We start from the raw sequence: 13,802 nt of genomic DNA, 5'->3' as shown, positions 1-13,802 counted from the left end.
TTTTGGGGTACAGGCAGCAGAGGTAGTCAGAATCTGGCATCAGTTTAATGAGAATAGTTGTTTCACTGCTTACACCAGGGTGGAAGCTACTCAGTGTGAAGGCTGCCATTTGGGGTCAAAACACAACAAGGTGCTGTTCTGGTGGAAGGTCCACCTCATCCCCTGGCACCCATATACCCAAGAGTCTGGAATGTTCTGGTGGAAGGTCCACCTCAACGCCCTCCCCCATCTCTTTCCCCAAACCCGCCCCCTCAAAGCCTGCCAAACACAGCTCCTCCCCAGAGAGGCTCATGACCACTCCCATAGGGTATTTAAACTGCACCTGAGAAAACAGATACGTGGTTTTCCTGTCTCCTCTCTGTGGAGCTGGAGAATTACCTGGGGACGCTTTACCCATTAAACCGGGCCTTTTTCTAATTTGGTCTGATTTTGTCTGATTTGGATTGCTGCATTGGCAGAGAGACCTATTGGGGTGCAAACACTTTTCAGGTGCTGCCCCATGTGGGGCCTAGCAGCCCAGGACATGGGCCAGCTCATCTTCCTAAGAGCAAGTTCTTAGCTAAACATCCTTTAAAAAATCCATTCCCACCAACAGCCCCCATGAGTTGTGATAGGACAGATGCCACTTCCAGGCCTATGCCCCAGGCAGAAACCTTGCTTTCCATCGGAAGTCAGTTAGCCCCCTCCTCCCCAGGCTCTACCCACCCAGGTCTGGATTTTAAAATTCTGAAAGCTTGTGGGGAGAGTTCTGCTCCAGACTTCCGATGGAATGCAAGGTTTCTGCCTGGGGCATAGGCATGGAAATGGGAGATGCATCAAGGATGGGGTCATGGTGCTCTCAGCATCCAGCTTTTCCTCACGTGGAGACTGGCTCATGCTGTGGCTTCTCTCCTGCTACTCTGCTTTTGGTGGGAATGGCAATTAACCTGCAACCAACTAACCTGACCAGGTTTCTTTCCTGTTAGGGGCCTGATGTGCAACGGGAAAATAGCAGCCTTCGTGGGAGCACATGCAGCCCATTGTTTATTTGGGTTTCCCAAGGGACCTTGGAAACCGTTTTCTGGTGGATATTGATGTCGGATCTCAATGGTGTAGCCAACCTAGGCTCCAGACATTTATGTAGGTGCCTTTGGGAAGCCCAGGGCAGAGTGGCTAGGCTTCACATTAGCCAGCTTATCTTGTCCATTTGCACCAAGCTGTAGAATAAGGAACATGTGATAAAGACGATGCATAGAGCCAAGTTCAAGTTCCCTGGCTGCCAAGGTTCACATCTCTAAGAAGTGGGGCTTCATCAAGTTTAATGTGGATGAGTATGAAAACATGGTATCTGAAAATGGGCTCGTCTCTGATAGTTGTGGGGTCAAATATATCCCCAACCAGTCCCTGCACTCCTGAAGGCTTCCATATGCTAAGTTTACACCCCACCAAATCATGTTCAATTTGGGGGAGGGGGAACAAACAACCTTAAATTTCGAACAAGCCTCTGCCTTGCCTGGGAGTCTGGAAGTTGTTTGCTGCCCTGAAGGACTTCCATCCAACCCTTGCAGTCTTCTGTGCTCTGTGGTGTCAGGTACCACAGCAGAGCCTGAATGCAGCTCACCTCTCATCAGCGAGGGCCGTGACATTGACGAGCTCTCCCAGGTGACAACGTTCCTGGGAGATCTGTATGTCTACAGGGCACCTGCAGCTCTTGGATGGAAATAGTAGAAAGGAACTTGAGATGTTGGCAGAAGATGGAAGGGAGTGGAGGATGGAAGGGAGGGGAGGGGACATCATTGTGGGTGGTGTAAACAGCTGAGCAGCCAGCCTTGGGAGAGATCTAAGCAAGCAGCAGGAGCCCATGAGCTGACACAACTCTAAAGACCTCAGCTTCCCTTCCAGACTCCTGGAAGCCCAAGATGAGCTGAACTGTGACGGGAGCACAAGGCCAGTATGGGAGGAGGAAGCCTGGACCCACCTGGAGTTGCTCAGCGTGGTCCCTCTGGAAGATAGGATGCTGTGTGGGTTGAGCGCCTCACGGTGGCAGTGGCATGTGCCAAGAGGCATGGGCTAGATGCCAGGAAGTCATTATTACCAGGCTCAACAAGGAAGGCAGGGCCCACTGGGGGGAGGGCCAGGTACCTACCCCTCAAGTAACCAACGGGTTCTGACATGTATGATCTTCGTGGAGTCTCCAGCTGATGAAGATGTCCCTAGTAGAGTCTCCTGGTGTCACCCTTGTCACTTTTGTCAGCCCCAGGATTTTGTGGCTTTGGGTCTTCCCTGTGAGGGTCCTGGGCAGGCCTAAGTTCTCTCTACTGAGTTCAGGGGTCTTTGTCTACTTGGTCCTTGCTCAGAGCCAGAGACATGAAGAGTAGGTTTTAAGAAAAGGGAACAGAGAAGAGCATGGCGAGGGAGAGAGGCAAAGGAAGGCATCATGGTAGCCTGAAGAAGCTGCACCTCTCAACTGCTCCTCCCTCAGAGAGGCCAAGGTGGCTCCCTTGTCTGTCTGGGCTAACCCTGTGAACAGCTGAGGTCAAATGAAAGGGGCAGAGGACAGGACTGACTTCTTAGTCTGTGAGCCCATTGCATGCTTGGATACTCCATCTTCAGTCCCAACCCTAAGAAGCCCATGGTTAATAAAAAGCTGACAGGCCAGTAGCCAGGCAGGAAGTTTGGCAGGAAATCCAAACAGAATAATAGGAAGAAGGAGGGCAGAGTTAGGAGAGTCACTGGCAGATGCAGAGAGAACAAAATGGACATGCCATACTAAGAAAAGATACCAAGCCATGTGGCAAAGCATAGATAGGAAATATGGGTTAATTTAAATGTAAGAATTAGGGAGTAACAAGTCTGAGCTATTGGCTGAGCATTTATAAGTAATATTAAACTTCTATGTCAGTTAATTGGGACTGGTGGCCAGGATTGGGAAAGAAACATCCGCCTACATAAGGTGCCCAAATGTTTGGCAAGAATTTCCACATAAAACCTCAGAAAGTTTTAAAAAAAAAAAAAAGATTCTAAATGCACAGAAACAGAGACAAATTCAGCTTCCTAGTCTCATGCCAGTTGCAAAGCAGATATTTTTCTCCCAAAAGCTGCATGGCAGGTTCCTGCAGTCTCTCACACAGGCTGAAGTACAGAGATTCTTCTCCCAGCTGCTGCCTGCAGGCTTAAGACACCAGTGCAAGCTCCACCCGCACACCGCATGGCAGTTTTGGAATTTGCTAATTCAGACAGAAAAGGTGACAGATACACAGTAAAGACAGACTCAGATGAAAAAAACCTCTAGGCAGATTATGGCATGTTTAAAAATATATGTAAGCGTGGGAGAGAAAGAAAAGGGGTAGAAAAAGTCTTTAAAAGAGGAATAGAGTAATAAAAAATATAATTCATGTAAAGACAGAAAATACACAGAGCGTCTGGATCCTGTATGTTATTGTATTGTTGTTGAATGTTTTGCCTGCTAAGAGACCCTGGATTATAAAAACTGCTAGATTCAACCAATCTATACACTTAAAAAATATCTTGACTTCAAAAATCTAAGTCAAAAGATATGTTACTGTGGGAGAGAGGTTATTCTTTTATTTTCATAGGAAATGAGAGGCTATGGATTCATTCTGCATTAAAGAAAATCAGGTTTGATCAAGGAAGACTCCCTCAAAATCCTGACTACAGACATAAAGAAATAAAACTAAAATAACTACAAGACATCTGATGTTTTTACCTGCTCGAACACTTAAAAAAAAAAACATCTTCGGCTGATTTATGTACAATGCAGAGTCTATATTTGTATTAAGGTGGATATGTATGTTACCTTTAAAAGTTAATATATTTTCAGAGCAAGGGAACCAGACACCAATGAAAATGGATGATCCAGGTGAGCTAGCATCCAGAACATCTATCAAGCTGCTGACTGAGATGATCCAGCCTCACAGAATACTATAGCCAAGACTTAACAATTATCCCAAATTTTCTCAGGGTCACCCAAAGATTACCAGTGTCCCCAGTCAACAGGAAGTAGTCTAGAAAACTATGCCCACATTCCAAAAAAATAGATTATGAATATTTATTTTCATTTAATGGAGGGTGGTTACAAATTGTTATTGGTAATGGTCAGGAAAAAAGCTAAACAAAGGAGATTAGACTCAAGGATCTCTTTCTGAAAAGAAAATGGGATATAGACATGATAGGATAAAGGGTATATTATTGAACCTACTTTAATCCAAAGAGCACCTATTAGCTTTAAATATTTTACATTTGCAAATTTAAAGTTAATTTGTTATAATGTTTGCATATTTCTATTCTTGTTTAAGGTATTATGTTTATGCAGCTCATTTAAAAATGTATATCTGGGTAGCAGTGGCACATGCCTTTAATCCCAGCACTCAGGAGGCAGAGCCAGGTGGATCTCTGTGAGTTCAAGACCAGCCTGGTCTACAAAGCAAGATCCAGGACAGTTACCACAACTACTCAGAGAAACTCTGCCTCAAAAAAAAAAAGTAATGTATAATTAAAAAATACAGATTAATAGTCATCTATAATAGTCAAACTTATAGTCATGTTAGGTATGTTTTCAAGGTCATACACAGATATATTTAGATAGGTAGATGGTCTTCAAACACTTAAAAGACCTACAGAATATGGCATTTAATATGTTTAATAACCTAGGGCTTTTCATGACAGTGAGCTATATCTGCTCCTGGCAGCACCAATTACTTCAGGGATGTTGGGAATCAAAGAAACTCCATATGGAGTTTGTTTTCTTTATGGCAAAAGCTAGCCATGTGGACAAAGAAACTGCCCTTGCCTTAATTACTGACTGTTATTGTTCAAACTAGACCAGCAGAGTGCAAGAAAGGAGACTGCCGAACTTTGCCAGGACAAGATAGGACAGTCCTTCAGAATCCCCTGCTTCACAGAAAAATCTGTCAGATATGCTAGGCCTATAGACCAGAGTTGGATGCCCCAACATTACAGAGGAACTTTGGGTGACTGTCCAGGCAGCCTGATGTTCCTCTCACTAGGTAACATTTCATCCTTCTGGGGTCTTTGATGGAGTTGAAGATTAAATAGTTATAATTTTTCTTAATTATGATAAAAAGGTAAAGTAGATATAAAACTTTAGACTCACCAAGATAAGATAGATAATTGAGTATTTTCTCTAATTTTGCTAAATACAAATGGACTGGATACTCTAACCGTAATCCTTACTTAATAACTGTTTTTCCTAGGTCAGGGCCTCACTGCTGCAGTCCGAACATGCACCACCAGCCCAGGGGTTAGAACTTTGTAGTCTGTTTGCTTAGCTTTGGTGTAAATGTCTTTTCCCCTCTCAGAATGGCAATGACTTAATATTTAAGATCCCTCCATGAGAAATGTGTTTTTTTTTAAATTTTTCCATAATAGTGGGAATAACTCATTATCAATGGTCCCTTCATGGGAGAAAGAAAAATTCTTAAACAAGCCCAACTTATAGTAAAAAACAATTATAGTGAAGGTGTAAAGTCAATGCTCTCTAAATTTCAGGTATTAGTCATTCATTGTATAGAGGATGTTCTCTTCTCTTGATTGTCCAGTTAATGTTTAAATGAATATTTAATTTTCATAGTAAATGAACTAAAAGAACAAAATTAATAATTTTAAACTATTATTGGGTATGCGCTTGTCATTACTGAGAATTTGGCTTTGCTCTTTAAGTTGCTTTCTGAAAATTCTTGGTTAAATTCTATAAAAATGTAACACCTAAAACAGAACAGGTTGTTAGCTTATTAGATAATGTAGTTACTGAGGTGGAAGCTCATAAAAAATAATCTCTTACTGATAAAAAGCCTACAAAAATTATTTTTCCACTAAATAAAATACGGGTAAATTGTTTGATCCACACTGTTAATAACTGGCAAGCTGCATTAACGTGTTACTGGTGATCTATAAAAACAATCCTCTTTTTTTTAAATTTTATAAAAATACTCCATAGTATTACCTGAACTTACCTCTCCAAGTTCTATAGAGATTGTTTTTAATGCTTTTATAGATGGCTTATGTGAAAAGGACCATGCAGATGAAAGCTGGTGAGAGAACTGCTCAGTTGTTATTACTCCCACGTGGTGAAAGCCAAGCAGGACAGGAGGGTTTAAAAGTACTGGGAAGAAAGCATTTTGACAAACTGTCACTAATGATAAGAGGCCAAAGCTAAAATTACAAATAGATGACATTGAGATTTCAGACCTACTAGACACTAAAGCTGATCAATCTATAATTTCTCAAGAATCTTAAAATCCCAACTGGCCTTTACAAGAAGCTGTGAATTGTATAACGATTTAAAAAAAAAAAAAAAAAAAAAAACAGCCCTTTACAAAGCTAGAGTCAGTCAGTTCACCAGAGGCTGACTCACCTGCAGCTGGAAAGGCTAAAAATCATCCTAGAATGCCTCTGTTTCTTCTTTCCACGGACCCGCATGATCCCAACATGTGATACAACAGGGGAGGCTGAGAACGCAGGAGTTGCTAGACTCTTGAGGCGGGATGCCTTGGCATCTGGTGCAGAAGGCCTGGAAGACTGCTAAAAAAAAAACAAAAACAAAAACAAAACAAAACAAAAAAAAAAACCTGATCTTTGAGATACTTTAGAAAGGTAGAAGAAGATGAGTTCTGGTGCCCAAGAACGATGGCAGCCGCAGGGTAGATGAGCTCACCAGCAGGGGTAAAGGCACACAGACAAAAAGCTTCCCCCTTGGGTGTCCTTATGTCTGGGGCACCTCTGGAAAGTGAGGCCCACATTTAGGGTAGGCCCTCCCAGTTCGGTGAACCTGATCAAGAAAATCCCTCACAGGCACGCCCAGAGGCTAACCTAATCTGATGATTCCTGAAAGTGTGCCCATAAGCCTGTCTCATGGCTGGTTCTGGCTCCTGTCTTAATGACAGCCAGTATTAACCATCGTGTATCTATGGCTACACTAAAAGCCATTCATTGTATACCTGGAAAAGGTATGGGGGGACGGGCTTACCTCCCAGGTTGTGCACAGCCACAAAGGACAGTGTTGGGACAGTTCCAGGCCCAGTAGGTAAGGTGGGTAAACTGAGGCAGCCTTACTAACTGTGGAGTCAGGACAGTCATCCCTTTGCCCTGGCTGAGTCAGATTCAGAGTCACAGGGACCAGCAGGTGTGTTGGAAAACCACAGAAGACAGTGGGTGAGGAAGGAGCTTCTAGACTGGCCAACCAGGAGGATCTGAGGACCAGTAATCAGGGGGTGTTTGGATGACAGGCAGATTTGCTTAGGGGCAGCAGGAGGCACTTCACCTGCAGGGGCCCTAAAAGCCAGACCCAAGCCTTGGAATGTTCTAGGGCCCAGGAGCCCAGAGTGGTCTACTGAGATCAATATTGTGGCATTGGCCTTAGGCCAGTTGCCTTTAGAAGAAAGAAAAGAAAGGAAGAAGGGAGGGGGATAGCTATTTTACTTACCCTAAGCAGATATCATCACTCCCCGCTCAGTGTTCCAGAACCTTCAAGGCAGAGGCTCTGAACCCAACTTTCTCCTTTTTCCCTCCATCTTGTCTTCCAGGTTAAGAAATTTCTGTAGAGACTAGGTTAGATGTAACGAAAAATTGTTCTTCTCACAGTTAGGAAGGTTGGGAGTCCAAGTGTGAGGCTCTGGTGGCTAGCGAGGGACCTCCAGTTTGTCACACCATGATGGATAGTGAGAGGGGGAGAGAAAGAGATAAAGAGGAGGAGAGAAAGAGATAAAGAGGGGGAGAGAAAGAGAGAAAGAGGGGAGAGAAAGAGATAAAGAGGGGGAGAATTCCCCTCTCATAAGGAGCCCACTTTTGTGATAACAAGCCCAGTCTCCTGAAGATCACACTGACCCTTTCATGAGAATGGGTTCCCATGACCTAATTGTTATGATATATACATAGGAGTCGCCTCAGCAGATGTCAGGAATGTTCCTTGAGGGAGCTGAGAAGGTGGGCTGCAGCAGTGGTGTTCCAGGAGCTTGGGGGAAAATGGCATGCCAAATCAGGAGTATAGAAGCCATGGCATCTACTGTTTCTCTGAAGGTCAGGCAGGAACAGTGAATCTGCAAAATATGTTCGAATAATATGTAGGGTCAGAAGTGGGCTCTGGAGATTGTTAGTTTTCATCAGACCAGATTTCTTGATACAGTGGCAGAACTTTCCCCAGGAACCTGTAGGTGTCTGTAAGACAGCTGGAAGAGATTTACATCACAGCAAAAGGGTTAGAAAACCATAGAAATTCAAGGACTCTTAAGAACTCTTTATAGTCAATATTCTATTGGTTTATTAAAGCTGCATTTATCAGTATTAAAACTTTGAACCTCTGGGGTTATATCTGAAACCAGTCTATCCTGTACCATGAAGTCTGTGAATGAGGCATAGCTGTCTGTAATTTTAATAGGAAACTTGTTAATGAGCTGTCAATAATCTTTGAGATTGGGACTATTAAACTGATACACCCTAGTCATCAAACATCGTCAGAACTGAGAAGGATAAATTTAAGAAATTAGACAGCTTTTCAGCTACCTACGTAGCAATCCCAAGTCTCTCCATGGTCGTTGGGGGACAGAAGCCCCAAAGGTGGCACATGTTCAGCTGACAGGCCCAGAAGATCTGACAGATTTTTTTTCTGTGGAGTAGAGATTTGGGGAGACTGACCCACTTTGACCATAGCAGTATGGGGCAATCGGTCCTCCTTTGTTCCACTTAATCACAGTCTGGACAGGATCTCAGCTTCTCACTGCATGGCTAGTCTGGCCATAAGCTTCCGGGTGGAAGTTCTGTGGCCATCCATTATCTTGGAGAAGATACAGGATGCTGCCAGGAGCTGATGTGTCTCTCTATCATAAAAAGGTTTTTATATTAAATGACAAATTTTCAGATCTCTAACGGTGTTTGAGGACTGGGGGAACAAAATCTGTTAGATGTGAATCAATATGAGCATTTGCTGTTTTCAGCACATGTTCTACTAGGCTTATATTGATAGTTAGCAAGGACAGGGAGGCTCACATTCTTAAGCTTGAGTAGACCTTGAGTAAGGAGAGACATTTTTTAAGCTGTTGGCAGTGATATCTGAGTCTAATACCATTTTTAAGGCCCTGTAGCTATAGTTCTGATCTTTGAGTACAGCCAGATTATAATCCTGAATAATTTATATAGAAATAATAATTTTTCAAGGTTATATAATACCTCCCTGGTTCTGCATAAAGGAAGTCAAGTGTCCCATACTATTGCAGAACCATTTTAGTTAATAAATATCAATTGACAATATTGGGTCCAGTTTCCTGGCATATCAATGGTCATTTGGCAGCCAATTCAGTTCCCTATGCCAGGGGTTCTATCTTAACTTAGCCCTGAAGCCTGTCCTGGGAACCAGAAGCACAGGATGATGTATTCTCCTCCATAGCTGCTTCAAGCTGAAATGGCGCACAGGTGTTCAGGATCCTAGCTAGTCAAAGGTAAAGAGGGAACCCAGGAAATGGGGTAGTCATCAGAAGTATGTGGTCATCTGACCTGGCTGGAGAGACAGGGAACAATACATTTGGCTGGGCTGGTCCACATCACACAGACCAGAGTCTCTGCTTTCATCTGTAGCAGGGAAAGAGCTTCAGGTTGTGGTCCACAACTGCTGCTTCAATGTTTCTGCCAGCCTGCTGAAATATAGACTGGAGATGAGAGTCAATATTTATGAACTTATTTGGAATCTTTTGGCCCATGGTCTTAGTAACTGGGAAAGGGAGACCAGGAGAGAGAGAGAAATACCATCCTCAGGAATAGACATGTGAGGAAACTCATTTATCTGGAGTTCATTTGACCTCTGTGAAGTGGATCCAATGGCTTCTTTTGATATTCTGAGGCTTTTATGAATTTTTATTTTATAAAAGGAAATAAAATTTTTAGACAAATTAGTATTATCAATCAGTACTGAAATCCTTATCTTAGAAGAGCAGACAATGGGTGTCTCTGCAAAACAGCAGAAGTGGACTCATACCCTTGAGTTCTAGCAGAATTACAGATTTATGTTAAAAAGTATGTATAACTGGTATTTATATCCTGAATCATTTATCAAGAGACCTAAAAACTGCTCCCAAGGAAAAGTTCAAGATCTCTCAAATGTCTTCTTGTGATATCAAAAATAAAGTACACAGCATTATAAAAGATTTAAAATCTCTTAAGCATTATTGTTGCTACATTATCCCAGCATAGGAGTGTGCTGCCCTGCCCACAACTGAGTCAGGAAGTGACTTTTTGCTGCCCTTAGTAAAGATGACAGTGAGGTCATGTGACCTGCCCCCCTTTGACCTTAGCAAAGACGACATCTGCCTGACCAAGTGACAGCCCCTGACCACGTGACAGCCCTTATCAAATATGGCGACTGACCACATGGTCATGTGGGTTTTTTTTTTTTTCAAAATAAACTGAAAATGTAAGGAATATATAAACTGAGGCATTTAAAAGTCAGTCAGAAAGAAATATAAATGATCATATCAACCATTCACACATAGGAAATAGACTTTTTGAAAGAAAAGGGAGAAAAGTTTTTCTGGGAAACTTTTACTGCTAATGAATTGGAGCTTGGAGGTGGTGCTGTGGAGGGGACCGGGAAATGAGGTAGCAGTGCAATGGCACCAATGTTATGATATATCACGTGGGGGACCCCAACTGGCTGGGCCAGGGTATCCCACACACAGGGAAAACATGCGGGCATGCTGCTGGACAGATGCAGTGGCGGGCGACGAGCAAGACACACACACCATGCAGGCATGGTGGCGGCGGTGGCGGCAGCAGATTCATTCACAACCCAGGTGTTGCATCTGCGCAGAAAGAGTTTATTATAATATAGAGATAAAGAGACAGAAAGACAGAAAGGAGAGAGAAGAGAGGAAAAGCAGAGGTGTGCGCACCTCATGGTAGGAAAGGAAGAGAGCGGAAGAGAGCGAGAGGAAGGGGAGGAGTTTTCCCTTAAAATGAGGCTTCTACACCAGGATGCAGGACGGCCCCAAGGGGCGGGATTTCAAGGGGCAGGTCAGAATATTAACACTAATCACCCAGTAAAACTCCCCTCTTTGCACTACTCTGACTGCAATTAAATTTCAATAGCACTGTAGCTGAGTCGGAGGGTAGATGGGGTTTCTCTAGCCTAGCCAGCTCTGCTTAGTTGGCCACAGAGTGCTGCTACACAATATAGCCTCACAATAGACCTCAGATAACTCATCAGAAAAGTATATGGTGAGCAACTAGTGATGCCTGCTACGGCATGGGATGTGGTGGACAGGAGTGTGTGTGCTATGTAGGAGCCTCTCTACCTGCATTCGAGAGCTTAGTTAGGAGCAAGAAGAAAATGTTTATTTTGTCTTTCTAGCAGCTGTTGGCCTGAAAAAGAACTCAATGCCTAGATCCCCTGTAAGGCCCAACTCTTCCTCCAGAGCTGCTAGCTGAGGCCAGAACTTCTCTGGTACACACCCTTGGCCTTCCCACGGTAGGTGACTGGAATGTCTTCCAGTTTCCAACCAGCTAAGTCTCCAGCAGGCACATGAGCCTTTGGAAACAAAGCTGTGTTTCTCAAGCCAAACGGTTACCAGCACTGTGACATTCACTTCCTAGAAGGTAGCATGAGGACTTGTGAGGTCACATCTGGGGCCTGTTCCCAGAATGACACTCTGTGATTATAGTGCCTGGGACCAGACCTGAGCATCGTTCCCAGGAGGACAAGAGCACTAACTCTGGGGAATGTTGATGCTTATTCCAGCCACTATCACTGTGGGGGAGAAAAGCTGTGAGTTTTCTCCTCATCCTCTACTTAGAAGCTCCAGCCAAAGCAGAGGCGGCCATCTCCCCACCTACCCCGTCCTCTCTTACACAGGGTGAAGTGCCTCCTACTCCTGGAGCAGAGGTAGTAAACCATGCCCACAGTGGGTATGCGTGGATGCTGCCCATCCACTACACAGCTCACCCATGCCAGATCCTAGATCTTGGAGGGAAAGTGGCCGAGTGAGAGACTGCCAGCTGCCACCCACCCTTCCAGGCTGGCTATGGGCCTGGGCAGAGGCTTTGCATGTGGCTGCTTGGCTTGCCCAGACAATTCCTGTTGCCTTGAGGTTTTAAGCAGCTTAGGCCAAGCCCAGCTGATGTTTTCAGAACTTCCTATAAACAAAGGAAAATATGTGGCTTATGTAACAGCCTGGCTGGGTGGCTCCCATGGCATAGGACAGCAGCTTGTCCAGGAGGTGCAAGCAGATATGGGGGTCTCAGCTGTCCCCAGTCTGCCACTGAGCCACCCTCTCAGGGCCATTCTTTCTAAGCCTTCTGCAAGCTTTCTACCAACTGAGTGACCTTGGAGTCTATTCCAGAATAAGAGAAACTTCAGGCGTATCCAAAATAATAGCTAGACAGGAGTCAACAAATGAACTCATCTAATCCACATGCCAGCACTAGGAGGCAAGCATGAGCACTATCACCAATTGTGGAAGATGTAGACTCGGAGCTGAGCAACACCTTTCCCTGCAGCATCCCCTCCCCTAGCCATCCCCACTTCTGCTTACAGCTTTCTCAGCATCAGTGGCCAGAAAGCCTAACATTTCCCATACTCCCTTGGAGCCAGCGCACTATGGAAGAATTAAGGTCTGCCTTTTAGAGACACTATGTGAAACCTGGCTGCTTCGATTGACAGGGAATGGAGTTGAGGTAGTAACCTGGGTCCAGTCACCTATTTGTTAAGAGTCCAAGGCAACTGAACCAGTTCCCTAGCCCATTGTCTGATCCTTGGGATGAGACCAAGACCTTGAGCTCTTGAATACCACAGGTCCTGAGGGGACCCCTCTTGGAAGCCTGGGCAAGGGCTTGCCTCACCAGCTCTCCTGGTGCTTCTGCAGAGTCTCAAGCCTCTCCCTTCTGACAGTTCAGACTGGTTTACTCCAGGTGCTGCCCTGGCTGGTGCAGTTCCAGAACAGACATGAAGCAAGGCTAAGCTCTGCCTCCAAACCCTCCCTACCATCTCTCCAATTAGATCTTCTGAGAGAAGACACACCCAGTCACCCCTAGGGAAAGCTGGGTCGCCTTTACTGTCTTATTTATGAGACAGGGTTTCTAGCCCAGGCTGTGTTTTAACTCTCTCTGTGGCTGAGGATGATCCCGAACATCTGATCTCCCTGCCTCGTCTCTCCAGTGCTGGGATTACAGGCATGTACCACCGTGAGGGTTTTACACGGTGCTGTGGAATCAAACTCAGGGTTTCATGCTAAGCAGATACTCTACCAACTGAGCTGAACTCTCCAATCGATTTTTCTTCCACATCTGTTTCCTCAGACGCTGTGAGCTTTATTCTCTTCATGGCATCGCTGTCTTGGATTTTTCTTACCTGTTAATTTGTGTTTGTCCTTCTCTGTCTGCATGGTAGGCACCCTTGTTGCTCACAAATAACTGTTGCTTCCCCATGCTTCCAGCATCCTGTCAGCTCCAGGAACCCTGGCTCTGGACAGTTGAGCGTGAGTAAGGCTGGTCTGGTGCGTTTCCCTGTTCCCTCCTCCCCTCCTGGGGTGAAAGCGGAGCCTCCCACCAACTTAACCATCAGGATTTTGAGGTGAACTTTCTCTGGTAACAAAAGCTAGTCTCTTCAGACCACAGACAGTGCGACTCCCTTAAAAAACACAGCCCTGCTTCTTTCTTTCACCGTGATCTCTGGAACATTCCACCCAATAAATATGAGTGAGCAAACAGGGAATGAACTCTTCCTTTCTGTCCCGTAATAAGACAGAAGTTGTCTATGGAGTCAAGCTGTGCAGTGTAGACATGGCTTGAGAGTGATCATGATT

At 44.6% G+C, this 13,802-nt stretch overlaps 1 non-coding gene across 1 annotated transcript; it reads left to right on the top strand.

Annotated features, from left to right (window-relative positions):
• The first annotated feature begins 926 nt into the window (after positions 1–926).
• LOC114683291 lies at positions 927–1,058 on the top strand. The gene has a single exon (XR_003733143.1). It is a non-coding gene; the product is annotated as a small nucleolar RNA SNORA70 (small nucleolar RNA).
• Positions 1,059–13,802: the final 12,744 nt, after the last annotated feature.

Source organism: Peromyscus leucopus, chromosome 8b (genome assembly GCF_004664715.2).
Source record: "Peromyscus leucopus breed LL Stock chromosome 8b, UCI_PerLeu_2.1, whole genome shotgun sequence".
NCBI classification, from domain to species: domain Eukaryota; kingdom Metazoa; phylum Chordata; class Mammalia; order Rodentia; family Cricetidae; genus Peromyscus; species Peromyscus leucopus.
Note: the sequence above shows the minus strand (reverse complement) of the source record. Positions and strands in the feature narration are given on the sequence as shown.